At 47.5% G+C, this 14,449-nt stretch overlaps 1 long non-coding RNA gene across 2 annotated transcripts in view; it reads right to left on the bottom strand.

Moving 5' to 3' along the window:
* LOC119401433 (uncharacterized) overlaps positions 1–11,584 on the bottom strand; it is a 78,685-nt gene extending 67,101 nt beyond the window's left edge. The window contains exons 1-2 of one of the 2 annotated variants that reach the window (XR_007417325.1): positions 11,467–11,584; positions 5,867–6,085 (exon numbers count right to left, since the gene is read on the bottom strand). This is a non-coding gene — a long non-coding RNA (uncharacterized LOC119401433). The remainder of the gene's footprint in view (positions 1–5,866; positions 6,086–11,466) is intronic. The other variant, XR_007417326.1, reaches the window with a different exon arrangement.
* Positions 11,585–14,449: the final 2,865 nt, after the last annotated feature.

The raw sequence follows: 14,449 nt of genomic DNA, 5'->3' as shown, positions 1-14,449 counted from the left end.
GACATCTTCAAGGGGTTCTTGCGTCTGTAGCAGTAGTTCTGTCTGTAGAGTTTCTGGTTCGTAGCTGTTTTCTTGGGCGGCAACCGAAGTGATCTCGATGGGCCAAGCGGTTTCAGGTTGAACTAACCATTCTGGGCCAATCCACCAGTTGACGCTTTCCCGAAGCACTGCCGCTGATAATCCCCGTGTCAGATAATCAGCTGGGTTCTGCTCCCCAGGACAATAACGCCATTGCCCTTTGTCGGTGCAGTCGGCTATCTCGGCCACTCTGTTTCTCACGAAGGGGCTGAGTTTATCTTGCTGTGCCCGTATCCAGCTCAGAACAATTGTCGAGTCCGACCACATTATATGTGAGAACTGAACCGTGTCCCATGACTTCCTAAGGTATTTTAGTAGCCTTGCTCCAACAACTGCACTCATTAGTTCCAACTTTGGCATGGTCAAGGCTTTTATGGGTGCCACGCGAGACTTAGCCACGACAATCTTCGTACCACAACTGCCATTGCGGTCCACCGTTCTAAGGTACGCGCATGCTCCATAGGCCCTTGGACTAGCATCCACGAAGATATGGACTTGCGTCATGGTGATATCTTCTTTCGGATGACTCATGACGTAGCGCGGTATCTTAATAAGGTGTAACTGAGCAACTTCAGTACACCATTCTTTCCACACCTTCTCGATTTCCATGGGTAACTTGGAATCCCACGGTAGCCGTAACAGCCATAACTTCTGAAATAAGATCTTCGCTATTATCGTGAAAGGCGAAAGAATACCGAGAGGATCGAATATTCTGGAAGCTGTTCTTAAGATGGTCCGCTTTGAGTCCTCCTTGACCGAAAGCAGGAACTGCGTGACAGACTTTGAAGAACATGCCAAGTAATCATCTTCGGTGTTCCAATGCATCCCTAGAATCGTTGCTGAAGTACTGTCCAATCCTTCCAGGCACTCTTCGCTTTTCGAGAACACTTCCTGGAGTTGAGCGTTGTTTGTCTTCCACTTCCGAAGGTTCATCGCAGCGCCTTCCAAAATCGACTTTGCCTTCTCGTACACGTCTAAGCCTTCGTCAAAACTGTCGGCTCCTACGAGCAGGTCATCCACGTAGAAACTCTGCTTCAGCGTCCGGGCCAATGTTTTTTGCTCACCGCTTACGTTGTCCAGGTGGTGGTGTATCGTTGCCATCAGCAGAAAAGGGCTTGATGTCGACCCGAATGGCACACGTGTCATTCGCCATTCGATAATGTTGTCGTTTTCACCACGGGGCACGTTCTCGAACCATAGAAACCGAAATACATCTCGATCCGATTCCTGTATTTCTATCTGCAGGAAAGCTTTCTCGATGTCGGCGTTGATGGCTATCGGGTGGCGTCGAAAACGAAGCAACACTCGAAGCAGATCCAGGTTCAGGTTTGTACCTTTGTCCAAACAGTCGTTCAGTGACATATATCCCTTTTCATGGGACGAGGCGTCGAACACTACTCGCAGTTTCGTGGTGAGTGAGTCTTCTCGTACAACCTCGCGATGCGGCATGTAGTACACGGCATTATCAGATTGTCGCTCCGGCACCACTTCAGCATGTCCCATTTGCCAGTATTGACGTATGGTCGTGTCGTATTTCTCCATTAGGCCATCATGCTGCGAGAGTCTTCTGACGAGCTTATGGAGCCGGTTAATTGATGTGTCCCGATTGTCGCCTAGAAGATGCTTGCGATCTTCTTTCCATGGTAGGGCCACCGAGTACCGGCCGCCTGACTTCCTAACGGTCTCCTTAAACTGTAGAATGTTCCGGTCAGCGAGACCTTCGTTGGAGTCAGTAATGCCCATAGACTCGAGTCGCCAGAAAGACTGTAGAATTTCTGCAGTCGATTCCTCTTCGGTTGCATCCACACGCAAGACACTGACAAGCAGGTGAGTGCCACAGTCCAAAAGGGTCTTCTGACTTATAGGTCCTTGTACCGTCCAACCAAATATTGTCTCCATTGCCACCAGACCTGGCACGTCTGGACATCGCACAACTTCACCGGTGATTGCTTGCCACATATAGTCAGAACCTATTAGCAGACCGATTCCGGTGTCTGGTGCGTCCTTAGGCCGGTAGTCGTTCGCGAGCATCTTGCCTTGTCTCTTTAATTCTAGAATGAATGCATTGTTCGTTGATGGTAGAGTCACACCGTGGCAAATGGCAGGGACAACTACAGCTTCTATGCGAAGGTCAACCTTCTCGTCTCTGCTTCGAAGGGCTATTTCAACAACGTTCCGCTTTTGTGCAGCTGAAGAGCAAGTGCTTCCGAAGGTATTCAATGCCAACCGGGTCTGTCTGACCACCTTCAGGTTAAGCTTACTGGCCACATCTTCCTTAATGAAGCTTCTTTGGCTTCCGCCATCCAGAATACCTCGAACGAATTGCCTGCTGTCGTTGTTGACCAACTGGGTGCTGAATGTCTGAAGATAGACCGCGTTGTCCCTAGGTGGTTGGCTAGTTGATGATACGTCTTCGCAGGACGAAAGAGCATTTGAAGAAATGCATACGGTGGCACTTCCTGGCGTTCCTGCGGTCGTCGAAGCCCTCCTGTAATTGGGGTCGCACATGCTGGAAGCGTGTCTTCCGCGGCAGGAACTGCAGGTAAGCTTAACGCGGCAATCCTTCGCTCGGTGGCCTTTTGACGTGCAGCGGAAGCACCGGTTGTCTTTCTGCAGCTGCTCCTTTTTGACTGCAAGAGGAATATCAGCGTTGCAGCTGCGCGTCCCGTGCTGATCAATCTCGCAGAAGAAGCACTTGAACCTTGGTATAGATGTGGTATGCAATACGGATGCCGCTGGGATGCCACCATTTCGTCGGTCCAAGCGATCCTCCAAAGCAGGTCTCTGATGTGGCAGTTCGTGCTGCTCTCTACTTTCGAGCTCCACTCGTAAGAATAATAACAGGTCATTTAGCTCGGCATCCGACGCGGCTGACGCCTCTGCTGGTGCACTCGACGAGGAGGCTTGAGCATAACGTACTTCGGTGGGCCTTGTCAAGGCGGGGTGCCGTTTTTCTCTTGTGAAAGAAAGACCGATGTCCCGCGGTAGAGCCTTCTGCAAGATATCGATGAGCATAGCTGAATACGTCAGTGTCGGCACGTTCAGGGCTCCTAGGCAGCGAATATTCAGTTGCGTGGCATCATACAATCTTCGCAAACCGCGGATGTCGTTGGCGGATGTCACCCTTGGGAGATTTCTCAGCGCCGTCAGATGGTGCTGAATAATCATCGTCTTATCGCCGAATCTTTCCTTCAACATATGCACTGCGTCGGCGTAGCAAGATTCGGTCGTGGGCAAGCCCGCGATTGCTGTTGCTGCGTCACCGGATATGAAACTCTTCAGGTAGTAGAATTTAGTGGATGGCGTCAGGTCGTTGTTCAGATGAATAAGCTGTTCGAATTGCTCCCAGAAGCCTGTCCACTGTGCGATATCTCCTTTGAATGTTGGGATCTGCAGCTGCGGCAACCGGGGTGCCATAAATCTTGCGGAAGCCTCGTGCCTGAAAGTCGTTGCTGCGCTTTCACCGCTGGCAGCTTGCGCATGGCCGGCCTGTGCTCGTTCCATTTGGGAAAGTCTGCAACCTATCTCGGCGAGCATGCTGACCGCTTCATCTTGGTATTCCGCTACAGCTGTATACTCCTCTTCGATGCGTTCAGTCGGAATATACTGCTCATACTGCTGGTTAATCTTAGACAGCTCATCGTTGCTAGCGGAGAGTCGTTGCTTTACGGCTGTGAGCTTCGCGATGTCGACGCTAGCGGAGTCTAGTAAAATTCGAGCTTCCTGAATAATCTTTGTGTTCTGCGCGCGTCGTGCAGATCGCTTGCCTTTGAGTCGATCCATTGGGAGAGCAGTGCTGCTGCCTGATGTCGTTGCACCAACGCCGATCCTCGCATCCACGATCCGTCGAATCCTCACCGCCCGCGACGCGAAGCGAAAGTAGAGTCTTGTTCGTCGTGCGTAGAGGGAAGACTTGTCCGCACGTGGGTTTTCGGCACCAAAATGTATGGACGCTATGAGGTTAACTGGCGCGGAAGAATTCAGGCAGAAGCCATCGTTGCCGTGATCGAACGTGATCTACTTCTTCTTTGCCTCTACTCGCTGGCAGCGTTTATTTGTACATCATCTTTTTTTACAGAGGTAATGGTGAGTCTTGTAGGCACGGTAATAACATTACTACAGCCAAATGAACAAATTGTTTGTTCTAGCGTTCTTTCGTTAGCGGCGTCAGCTAACATATTTACATTAAAATCTCCTCCTAGTATGATATCATAGTTATATTCACCTACGTAGGAGAGAAGGGATTCGAGGAAACGCATAAAATTTTGAAAATTGCCGCTTGGGGGTCGATAAACAACAGCCACTAAGGATCGGTTCGAGATCATAGACAGACATTCATAGTCAGTGTTCATGCGACAGAACTCGGGTAACATATCGCAAATAATATGGCCTTTCACCATCATGTATACACCGCCCCCTCTGCTAGCAGTTCTATTTAGCAGAAAGTTTTGATACCCAGGGATACTGAAAATATTGCTTTTTTCGGCATACCACGTTTCCGTAAACATGATTATATCAAATGCGTTTTCTAGCTGGTTGAATAGCACCTCCAATTGCGTTCCCTTGTTTACAGCGGACTGTACATTCAGATGAAACATTTTGATAGAGCTAGCCTGCTCATGTCTACATAACTGTCGAAATTCTTCTGGTTCCGTAAAGTCAGGAATTGCTATGATCGAAATTCAAATCAAAGTAGTACTAAACAATTGGAATACAAGGAGCCTTATTCTACTCTCTCTAAATCAGAAGCGTCATGCACAATGACTGCTCTGTCGCCATCCTTCTTTCTGATAAAAATTTTGCCATTTTTGTGCCACGCATACCTGTAGCCATGGTCCTTGGCCCAGGCTTTTGTCTGTCCTAGCAGAATTCTGTTAGCTTTACAAGATTCTCCAGAATGTAGCATTGTTCCTTGGATTCTTTCAGTACATGTCGCTTGCTCAGAAATTGTTCCCTCACTGACTGCTTTGCGAAGTGAACTATAATTCCGGGTGCTTTGTCACGAACAGCACGTAGTCGGTGTATCGACACGATGTCGCTGCCGGTGAGCTGAGGCAGACCCATTGTTCAAGCTATATAATTGACTTTCTGCAATGCGTTTTCATTTTTTGAAACCGGAATCCCGTGGAATTCAAGATTTAGCTTTCTACTGTGCCACTCGAGTTCATTGAGTTCCTTTGTGACATTTTTTGATGCAGAAATTGCCTCGTGATTTTCCAGTTTCTGCACTCTGTTCTTTATATCCGCAATTTCTTTGTCCTGGCGACGAATGTGGTTCAGAATTTCATCATATTGACCAGACATCATTTTTACCGATTCCTCAATGCTTTCCACCGTGTCCTTCAGTCCCAACAATTCATCAAGTTTTTCATTCACACTCAAGAACAAGCTTGCAAAGTCTGCCTCGTCACTGTTAGATTTGGAGCCCTGAACACATTTAGACTTTTTTGATTTGCATGTCGGACATTCAACGACCTACGCCACGCTTCGCTTTTTGACTTGTATGAGCTTAAAGCAATGGAACACTTTCCGAAGTGATAGCGACAGCTACACCCTTCACACATCAAACCTTCTTCATCTGAGCACAGGCATTTGCAGCATGGACAAGTGTCAGCATCCAGATCAGACATATCTACGTGAAACGTCTACTAGCGACACTGAAGGTCACAAGGGTCACATGAACTGACAATACACATGCGGCAATATCAGCAATACACGCAGCCTTGGCAGCGGCAGCAGAGAGAGGACGTATTCACCGTTATTATTGCATAAAGAAATCCACACTAACCTGAAAAAATCGATGCAATGAGCTTGAGTACGCGTGTGCGCACAGCCTGCCGCCGCTGCCAAAGTGTGAGAAACGCCCGCCAAAAGCCAGGAAGGAAGCCACGGAAAAACGTCACTGTACGTCACGCGGAAGTAGGCAGATGGCACGCCAGGAACAGTCGGCGATAGCAGCAGGAACTGCTGGCACGGGCGTCACCACTTCGATAAGTCGATGAATAGGCTGAAAAAATCGATGCAATGAGCTTGAGTACGCGTGTGCGCACAGCCTGCCGCCGCTGCCAAAGTGTGAGAAACGCCCGCGAAAAGCCAGGAAGGAAGCCACGGAAAAACGTCACTGTACGTCACGCGGAAGTAGGCAGATGGCACGCTAGGAACAGTCGGCGATAGCAGCAGGAACTGCTGGCACGGGCGTTACCACTTCGATAAGTCGATGAATAGGCTGAAAAAATCGATGCAATGAGCTTGAGTACGCGTGTGCGCACAGCCTGCCGCCGCTGCCAAAGTGTGAGAAACGCCCGCCAAAAGCCAGGAAGGAAGCCACGGAAAAACGTCACTGTACGTCACGCGGAAGTAGGCAGATGGCACGCTAGGAACAGTCGGCGATAGCAGCAGGAACTGCTGGCAGGGGCGTTACCACTTCGATAAGTCGATGAATAGGCTGAAAAAATCGATGCAATGAGCTTGAGTACGCGTGTGCGCACAGCCTGCCGCCGCTGCCGGCGGCAGGCTGTGGATTGGGACGCATATATACATGCGCCCCAATCCAATAAACCTTAGTTGGAAGAATGCGCTCTGTCCTTGTCCTCTCGCTCCTCTGTTGCCTGTTTTTTTGCGCTGAACTACATTATGACTGACTCGTTCCAACTTGCCCAACAAGCAATGTTGCATCCATGTATGTCGTGAAAAGTGCATACCAGACCAATTGAAACACAGGGAAACAGGCTAAATTCTCTGAAAGACCAGCAAAAATAAAAAAAAACGAAGAGCAACAAGTGATTTCTGCGGTCATATGACTCAATAGTAACTTTACATTTCATCTTACACTGCAGACGCATTGACAACATCATGGTGCGATATATTGCCTCCAACAAAGCCTCATCGTTTGCTCTGTTAGCTGTTTTCTTGCCAGCGTCTACCCACACCCGATCGTCTTATATATGTTAGAAGCAAAGTGCGTTTCAATCGTCCTCTTTTTTAGGTCGCACGAGCTGTCTTCTTTTGATAAGGAGAGTGTTTTGCCCTGTCGCCACCAGGCTAGATTTATCGGGGTAATCCGCCGGTTGAGGAAAGAATAACGGCGCGAGATTCCTTTTTCCGCCTCCGGTCGCCTACGCAGGTCGTTTTGCTGGCTCTTCGTCGCCCGCATTTTTCTACTCTATTAAACCTCGTTTTTTGGAAGAACCCGGCATCGTACTTGGCTACGTGACATCTGGTGGAGGTGCGGGGTACATGAACCCTGAGTCGTCTACAAGTCGCCAGGCAAGTCCAACTCGCAACCAGCCGCCGACAGCAAGGTCTTCAGCCGAAGTTTGGGCTGCTTCCGGAGAAAGTGAAGGACGTCGTGGCCACCGTGATGAACGACGCCGCCACCATGGACAGCGGTACCAATCCTCCCGTAGTTTTTCAGCAACCCAGGAAGCCGCCGCCACTCTCGGATGATCCAGAAGACTGGCTGGAGCAAGTTGAACGTGTCAAGCTGTTTAACCGCTGGGACGATGAGAAGACACTGAGACACGTGCTCTTCTGCCATGCATACTCAGCTGGGACTTGGTTTGAAAACCATGAAAGCTCCCTAGAGTCCTGACAGGGATTCACGGCGCAATTTTTAACGAATTTCAGCACGGTTGTGCGAAAGGAGTGGGCCGAAGTCTTGATGCAGACGCGCAAACAAAACCCTCACGAAGGTGTAGTATTCGTCAAGAAATGGCAAGGCTCTTTAGGCGGGCTCATATCGAAATTGGCGAGAAAAGTAAATTACGCCTGTTATTGCGTAGCGTAAAGGAGGAACTGTTCGCTTGGCTTGTCCGTGATACGCGGTCTTGTCGGAGGCTAGCACAATTGAGAGGACTCGAAATGCCTGCTAAGCAGCATGACCGCCACTTTATTGATGTGGCCAATGCAAACTACGTTGACAGAACCCGGATTTTGACGGACACACTGCGCGAGACCATCCGCGCAGTAGTAGAGGAGCTGCGGAAGCTTTTTCTAGCAGTGCGGCAGCCCCAAGTCGCCGCTTTAAGCGATGTGGTCCGTGAAGAGATGCGACAAGCACTGGTGACCACTACACTACCGAAAACACCACGTGACAGTCATAACGTAGTTCAGCGCAAAAAAACAGGCAACAGACGAGTAAGAGGACAAGGACACAGCGCATTCTTCCAACTAAAGTTTATTGGATTGGAACGCATGTATATATACACACAGGGAAAGCAAGATTCAGGGAAGCAAGCAAGCAGGGAAAGCAAGATATACACACAGGGAAAGCAACACTGCGGTCCTTGCACGCAGTCGGGACCAAAGGGTGAGGGAAATCATCGAGGCTGAGGAAATTAAACGGTCTGGGGACGCATGCGTAAGCATGCCTTCCTTGCATCTTTCTGACAAAGAGCTTTTGTTTTTGGCGAGTCATGGGAAGGGGGGCGGTGTTGGCACACGTGTGTGACTTATCGGCACTTTTCTTCTTTTCACCTTTCGGTTTTTACTTCCTGTTTTTTTCTTTGATCTTTTCTTGCTTTCCCTGTGTGTATATATACATGCGTTCCAATCCAATAAACTTTAGTTGGAAGAATGCGCTGTGTCCTTGTCCTCTTACTCGTCTGTTGCCTGTTTTTTGCGCTGAACTACGTTATGACTGACTCGTTCCAACTCGCCCAACAAGCAACGTTACACCACGTGAGCCACAGGCTATGGCATACGCCACTGCTATTCGCGCCCCTCGCACTCCCATACCTCGTCATCACCGTCCTTCATCGCCCGCCCGACCGCCAACGCTGCAACACCAGTCACCAAGGAAGACCTATGTGTGGTGAACCCCCGATCGTCGTCCGCTGTCTTACCACTGCGGGGAAGCAGCACTGCGGGGAAGCAGTGGTCACGTCTACTGTTGCTGCCCCTACAGACAACTCGTCCTGCGAGGTTTCTCTGTCGATGCACTGCGCCATTTGCCCGGCCAACTACCGAGCGAGATCAGTGAGTGCCTGTCTCATACCAGCTGTGGACCAGCCCGCCTCGTCCGTTCACCGTCACCTCACCGATACGGATCAACAGGCGCCCGCAGCAACCCTGGCTTCGCACGCGGAAGGTCCTGTACGGACACATGTACGGCAGTGTGGTGTATAAGGTTCCTTCCAGCTGCGGCCGCTTCTACGTAGGACAGACGGGCCTCTGCATCAAGCAGAGATTATTAGAACATAAAAGATCACTAACCGGAGGCTCACCTTCTAATCTGTCGTTGCATTGTCGAGATTGTAAGTGCACGCCAAAATTCACGGAATGCGCAGTTTTGTACCGATATAGGAATGAAGAAACGCGTCTGATAATTCAGGCATGGCATATCGAGAATAGTGGTAGCGCATGCGTGAGCCAACAGTCGATTAACTTGCATAAAGAGAAAATCAAATGCGTTAACAGTTATCTTTCGCGTAGGCCACCACGCGTGCCGTATTGATAGGTTCGCCTATTGCTTGGGCATGCGCAGGTAAGTTTTCGTGCCTTCTTTCTTTTCCGCCCTTGTGCATCTATTCGGTTGTTAGTCGGCGTTTGTCGTCTCCTGACTTCTCTCTTGTGTCCGTGTTTGCACGACCTGTCTTTTTAGAATGAAAACTTACCAACTAGCTCAGCTCTCTGTTAATCTAAAGAAAAGAAATATATACAAGAAATATTCATGAAACAGAGAAAGAAAAAGAACCAGAAAAATAGCGAGGAACAAGGAATGCCACCCAGCTTTGCTCTTCCCTTAGGCTTGGCACCAGTAGTGTGAAGCTGCCATAATTTTTATCTAAACGACTGAGTGAAGAAGCTCTTTGGGGAAAATCTAAATAAGTACGGCATGAACCATTCAAAACTAGAATTACTGAGATTGAGCCATAAATGGTTTATTTTACCGATCATTCTGCGCACGATGACGAGGTGCCTTGCGAATCTGTTCACGCATCTTGCCTGACTATTCAAAAAGGACAAGATGCAACAGTAGTGAGAGGACAATAAAATAAATATGGCACGAGGATGTTCAATATCACGGCTACTGGCACTGAAACACAACCTTGCCCTTTCCTGGAAAATTTCTTCTGTGGTAACGAATTCCATGCAGTTGACACTAGACCAGCAGTGCATGAGAATTCGGATTTCTGAGATCGTTGAGTGCACATCGCGTTTGATGTGGAGCGTGTTTCACGCGATAGCGCTCAAGAGCTCCTTCAGCTGAAATTTCACGTTGCAGTCGATGGTGGCGTCGTTGGTTGTGAGCGAAAAATCGACGTTGTCCGCAAGCGTAAACTCGGCATAGATACAAATAAACAAATAAGAAAAAAAACCTGGTCCGAGTGAGATTTGAAGCCATGTATTCTACGTTACAAGCAGATGCTCTACGACGGAGTAAGGCCAGTGCTTGAAAACAGCTTCGTAAAGAAACGCTATACGAATATCATGTATCCGGAGGAGTCTTTTAACGCATGTAATATTGCGTCGCAGATTCGCACAGTAGCACCATTCGTCAATACATTTGAATTACCCAACGAGTTGGTGGTTTACAGCTACCCACCAATTACAGTTTCCAGCTGCGCAGGTTCGTGTGGCAGCAAGCGGACGCGTACTGGCTGTTTCGCTAATTCACGAAAGAAAGGATTATGAAGTAGTGGGTGCATCGCAACTGTACTTGCAGTGGGCATTCTAGAATGGTTTGAGACGGCCAGTCCTACCTTGCGCCACTATTGAATGTGTAGCGCTTGGGGCCCAATTACGATATCGCATTCTACTCTTAAAGGCAAACGTCAAGCGTCCTTCACGTTATAAGTGCACTTTAGAGGCTCGGCGTGTTGTCCATTCATGCATCTCATGTGGCGTGATCACGCTCACTGTAAAGCGCTCAATATAGGTCATACCAATGCTAGTAATGCTGAAAACCGTGTTAAAATGAACGAGTAAGCTCTAAAATACTGTAAATAACAGAACTAACCAAGTGGTGGCGATAAATTCCTAAAAATTGCTAATACCTTTCGGAAACCTGCAGCTGACTCTGGGGCCATGCTACGTCCACCATATGACTTGTGGTCGGCGTTTATTTCTTTTCTTCTATTGCGCAATAAATATATCTTCTAATTGCACTATTGACATTTCGATCTTGGAGCGAACCTAAAGTTGCTCCCCATCTTTCATTTTAGTAATAATTTCACTTCTAAAGAAGAGCCACAAGAAAACGATGACATACGCGAAAGCCGGGCGAACTTATATTAAAACAAGGTTAACTCTGATTTTAAAAAAATGCGTATGACGTTTCGCCACCTGCACCAGTGGCATCTTCATGACGAATATGCCACCTTCAGAGGTGGCGGAGCGTCTATGCCATTCGGTGGTTAAAAATTTTTCCAATATGTTTGAGTTCACCTTTTTCTTTAGGCAATACAAAAAAGATGTAAAACTTGCTTCCAGTGCTTTCTATCTTGAAGGTATCTTCTGTGCAGAGTGAATTCTGAAAATAGCGATCAATACATATAGCCGGGGACGTCACGCACAGCCATGAATGTTTAATTTCAGCACCGCATATTTATATTCAAATGCAATAGGTCTTCTTGTTAGGGCCTATCTATATCGTAGAAATGATGGAGAGCAAGATTGACGTGTTTTCGATTCAGTTATCGAGCGCTGAACTATAAAAATTCAGAGTTGAAAAAAATACATGCAACATACCAAAGTGACAGGTGTCATTAACCTTTGTCAATGTGACTAGCATAACCGCGGCTCGACGGCATACCGTCAGGGCTGTGAGAATGCGCTTCGTATCTGAACTCCCTGTCTCTCGCAAAAGAAATTCGCAAGGGAACAATCAGTCTTCTAGAATCAGTGCCCATGCGCTGAAAGTGCTGTCTTGCTTGTGGCATTTGCTGAATGGCAGTTTGAGCACCTGGCTGGGACAGCTGATGCAGAAAGCACAAATTCCATCGCCGGAACCCCAATAATTTTTACGAGATAGCGTTACAGAAGTCGTTTCCCAGAAATCCCGGTGCCGGTGTGGTTGGTTGTGAGCTAAATGTCAGCGTTGCGCGTGACCGAACACTCGAAAGAGATGCATATAAAACCAAAAATAAAAATTGAAGGTTCGCGTGAGAATCGAGCCCAGGCCTCCTGCATGGGAAGCCGGCGTTCAACCACAGAGCCGCGCCATTGCTTGAAACTGCTTCGAAAACAAAGGCACTATGTGAATGTTATGTAGTTGGAGGAGCCTCCTTAAGGCACGTAACATTGCGTGGCAGAAACGTAGAATCACACGAGGTTTACAAAGAGCTGTTTACAAAGAGCTCAAACATACTTAATGATCCTCATCAGCAAAAGCATGAAGAAAGTGAGCAGCGGCGTACTTTAGCGTGTTGCCTTAGGGACGTATAGTGGGCGTTTTGGTGATTCGCAAAAGAAAGAATTATGGCGTAATGGGCACTGTGCAACTGTAATCCCAGTAGGCATTCTCAAATAGTTCGAAACGGCCAATATTACGCGCACAGACATTCGTTTCCTTGCAGCACAGTTGAGACATGCACCGAGAACCAAAGCCAGGCTGGCAAGTGAGAAGGCGACGGGCACGGGGCCTGATTACGCTATCTGTTCTACACTTGAAGGTGAAGCTCAAGCGTCCTCCAAATTTTTCTTTAACGTTATCAGAGCATAAGTACACTCGCAGTGCTGACATTATTTGCGCGCTCATGGTTGTGCCCGAGGGTGAGAGATCAACCTCTAAGGCTGAACTCTCACATATAACACTCGAAGCAGTGAAGTGATTACTGTCTATATTCAAAACTTATGGTAGACGGAGCAGTGATTTCTAATTTTATTATTTCATTTAACAATGTCAGGAGAAACTTTGTAGAATTACCCTAAGCTTATCAAAAGGCATCGCCCAAGCTGTACTGTGTCGCACAGGTAGTTTCAATTACGCAAAAATAGAAAACACCTCAAAACAGTGCTGACGAACAAGTTTTGAAAGATACTCTACATCACCTTCAAAATTTCCCTACCTTACCCTGTGCGACTGCTAATTAATAACCTACATTTGGCCCTACGCCTAAATTAGCGCCGTGTAACAACAATAAAGTGAATACTACAATTCACTGTACGAAATGTAGACGTGGTGTTGTTGAAGTCGGCAGCGATTTCAGCGGTTGGAAAATTAGTTCCAAAGAGAGTAAAAATTATGAAATGCAGCAGGCGGTAAGAGCGTTCCGGTAGTTTTGATGGGGAGAGTGTTGACTCATTGTTGAATAAAATAACTAGGAGACTTCAAGTGAAATGTCATGGAGGAGCAAAAGATGCCTTGGATAGGCAGACAGACAATGAACTTTAATGTACAATGAACTTTAATGGCCTTGGATGGAAGCGATGGAAAAAAATCGGGTCTGAGTATCTACCACAGGTGCCAAGACGAGATCAGCAAGGATACATTTTAAGATAATTGAAGGGAAAGCACTTTGCTGTTTGAAAGGGGCTTGGGTTGCCTTAGAACGGTTAGTTATAAATCGAGATAAAGTAAAGAGAAATGCACATGCGTGGGGAAGGAAACGACGGAGCATGTTTTAATTGATTATGGAGATATACACTCTGGTGTATGTTTGGGCACTAGCCTACATAAAGCATTGTGTTTCGGGGACAACACTACAAAGGTAAATAGATCGGTGGTAGAAAGAAGTAAACGACGACTAGAGGACTGATGGCAGCAAAGTGGGCAGAAGGCAAAAAAAGCAGGCACATAAAGGTTAATCTACGATAAGGCAGAGATAGTTGGGGTGTGAATTCATAAGGGTTTTTTTATAGGATGAGAACCTTAATTTAGCTGGGCAAGATTAGGGCGTAATTTAGAACAATGAAAATAATAACAAAATCATGACCTTGGTGGGAAGCAGGTCACCGCCCCATTGTAACAGGGACGCAATATTATCTATCCATCTACTGTAACAAAAAAACTTCCATGGTGCCCTATTCGACTAGGACCCCTAGAAGGCGAAATCCATTTTCGTTTTCTCAGTCGATTGTATTGATTTCCCCGCCCTCGAACCATTTCTGCACCTAGCGTGGTTTGGCATGGCTTCTGGGATCGAAGGCATTGCAAGCTTTCCGCACCTCACGTGCCCCCGAGATTGCCCACCTTTTACCCAGTGACGATGTCATGTGATTGCGTCATTATTTTATGTTGCATTGTGATATCCACGTTACGTCCCAGTTACGTCGCAAATTAAAAAAAAAAAACTCCACGCAACAAGCGAATAGGATACGACGTAGAGGAAAAAACCACCCATGGTGCCTGAAGTACTCAGTACAAGAAATAGCACCCTCTTATTACCTTCAGTCAACTGATACAGTCGCTGAGGCGAAGCACATCTAT

This window comes from Rhipicephalus sanguineus, chromosome 8 (assembly GCF_013339695.2).
Source record: "Rhipicephalus sanguineus isolate Rsan-2018 chromosome 8, BIME_Rsan_1.4, whole genome shotgun sequence".
Lineage (NCBI taxonomy): Eukaryota > Metazoa > Arthropoda > Arachnida > Ixodida > Ixodidae > Rhipicephalus > Rhipicephalus sanguineus.
Note: the sequence above shows the minus strand (reverse complement) of the source record. Positions and strands in the feature narration are given on the sequence as shown.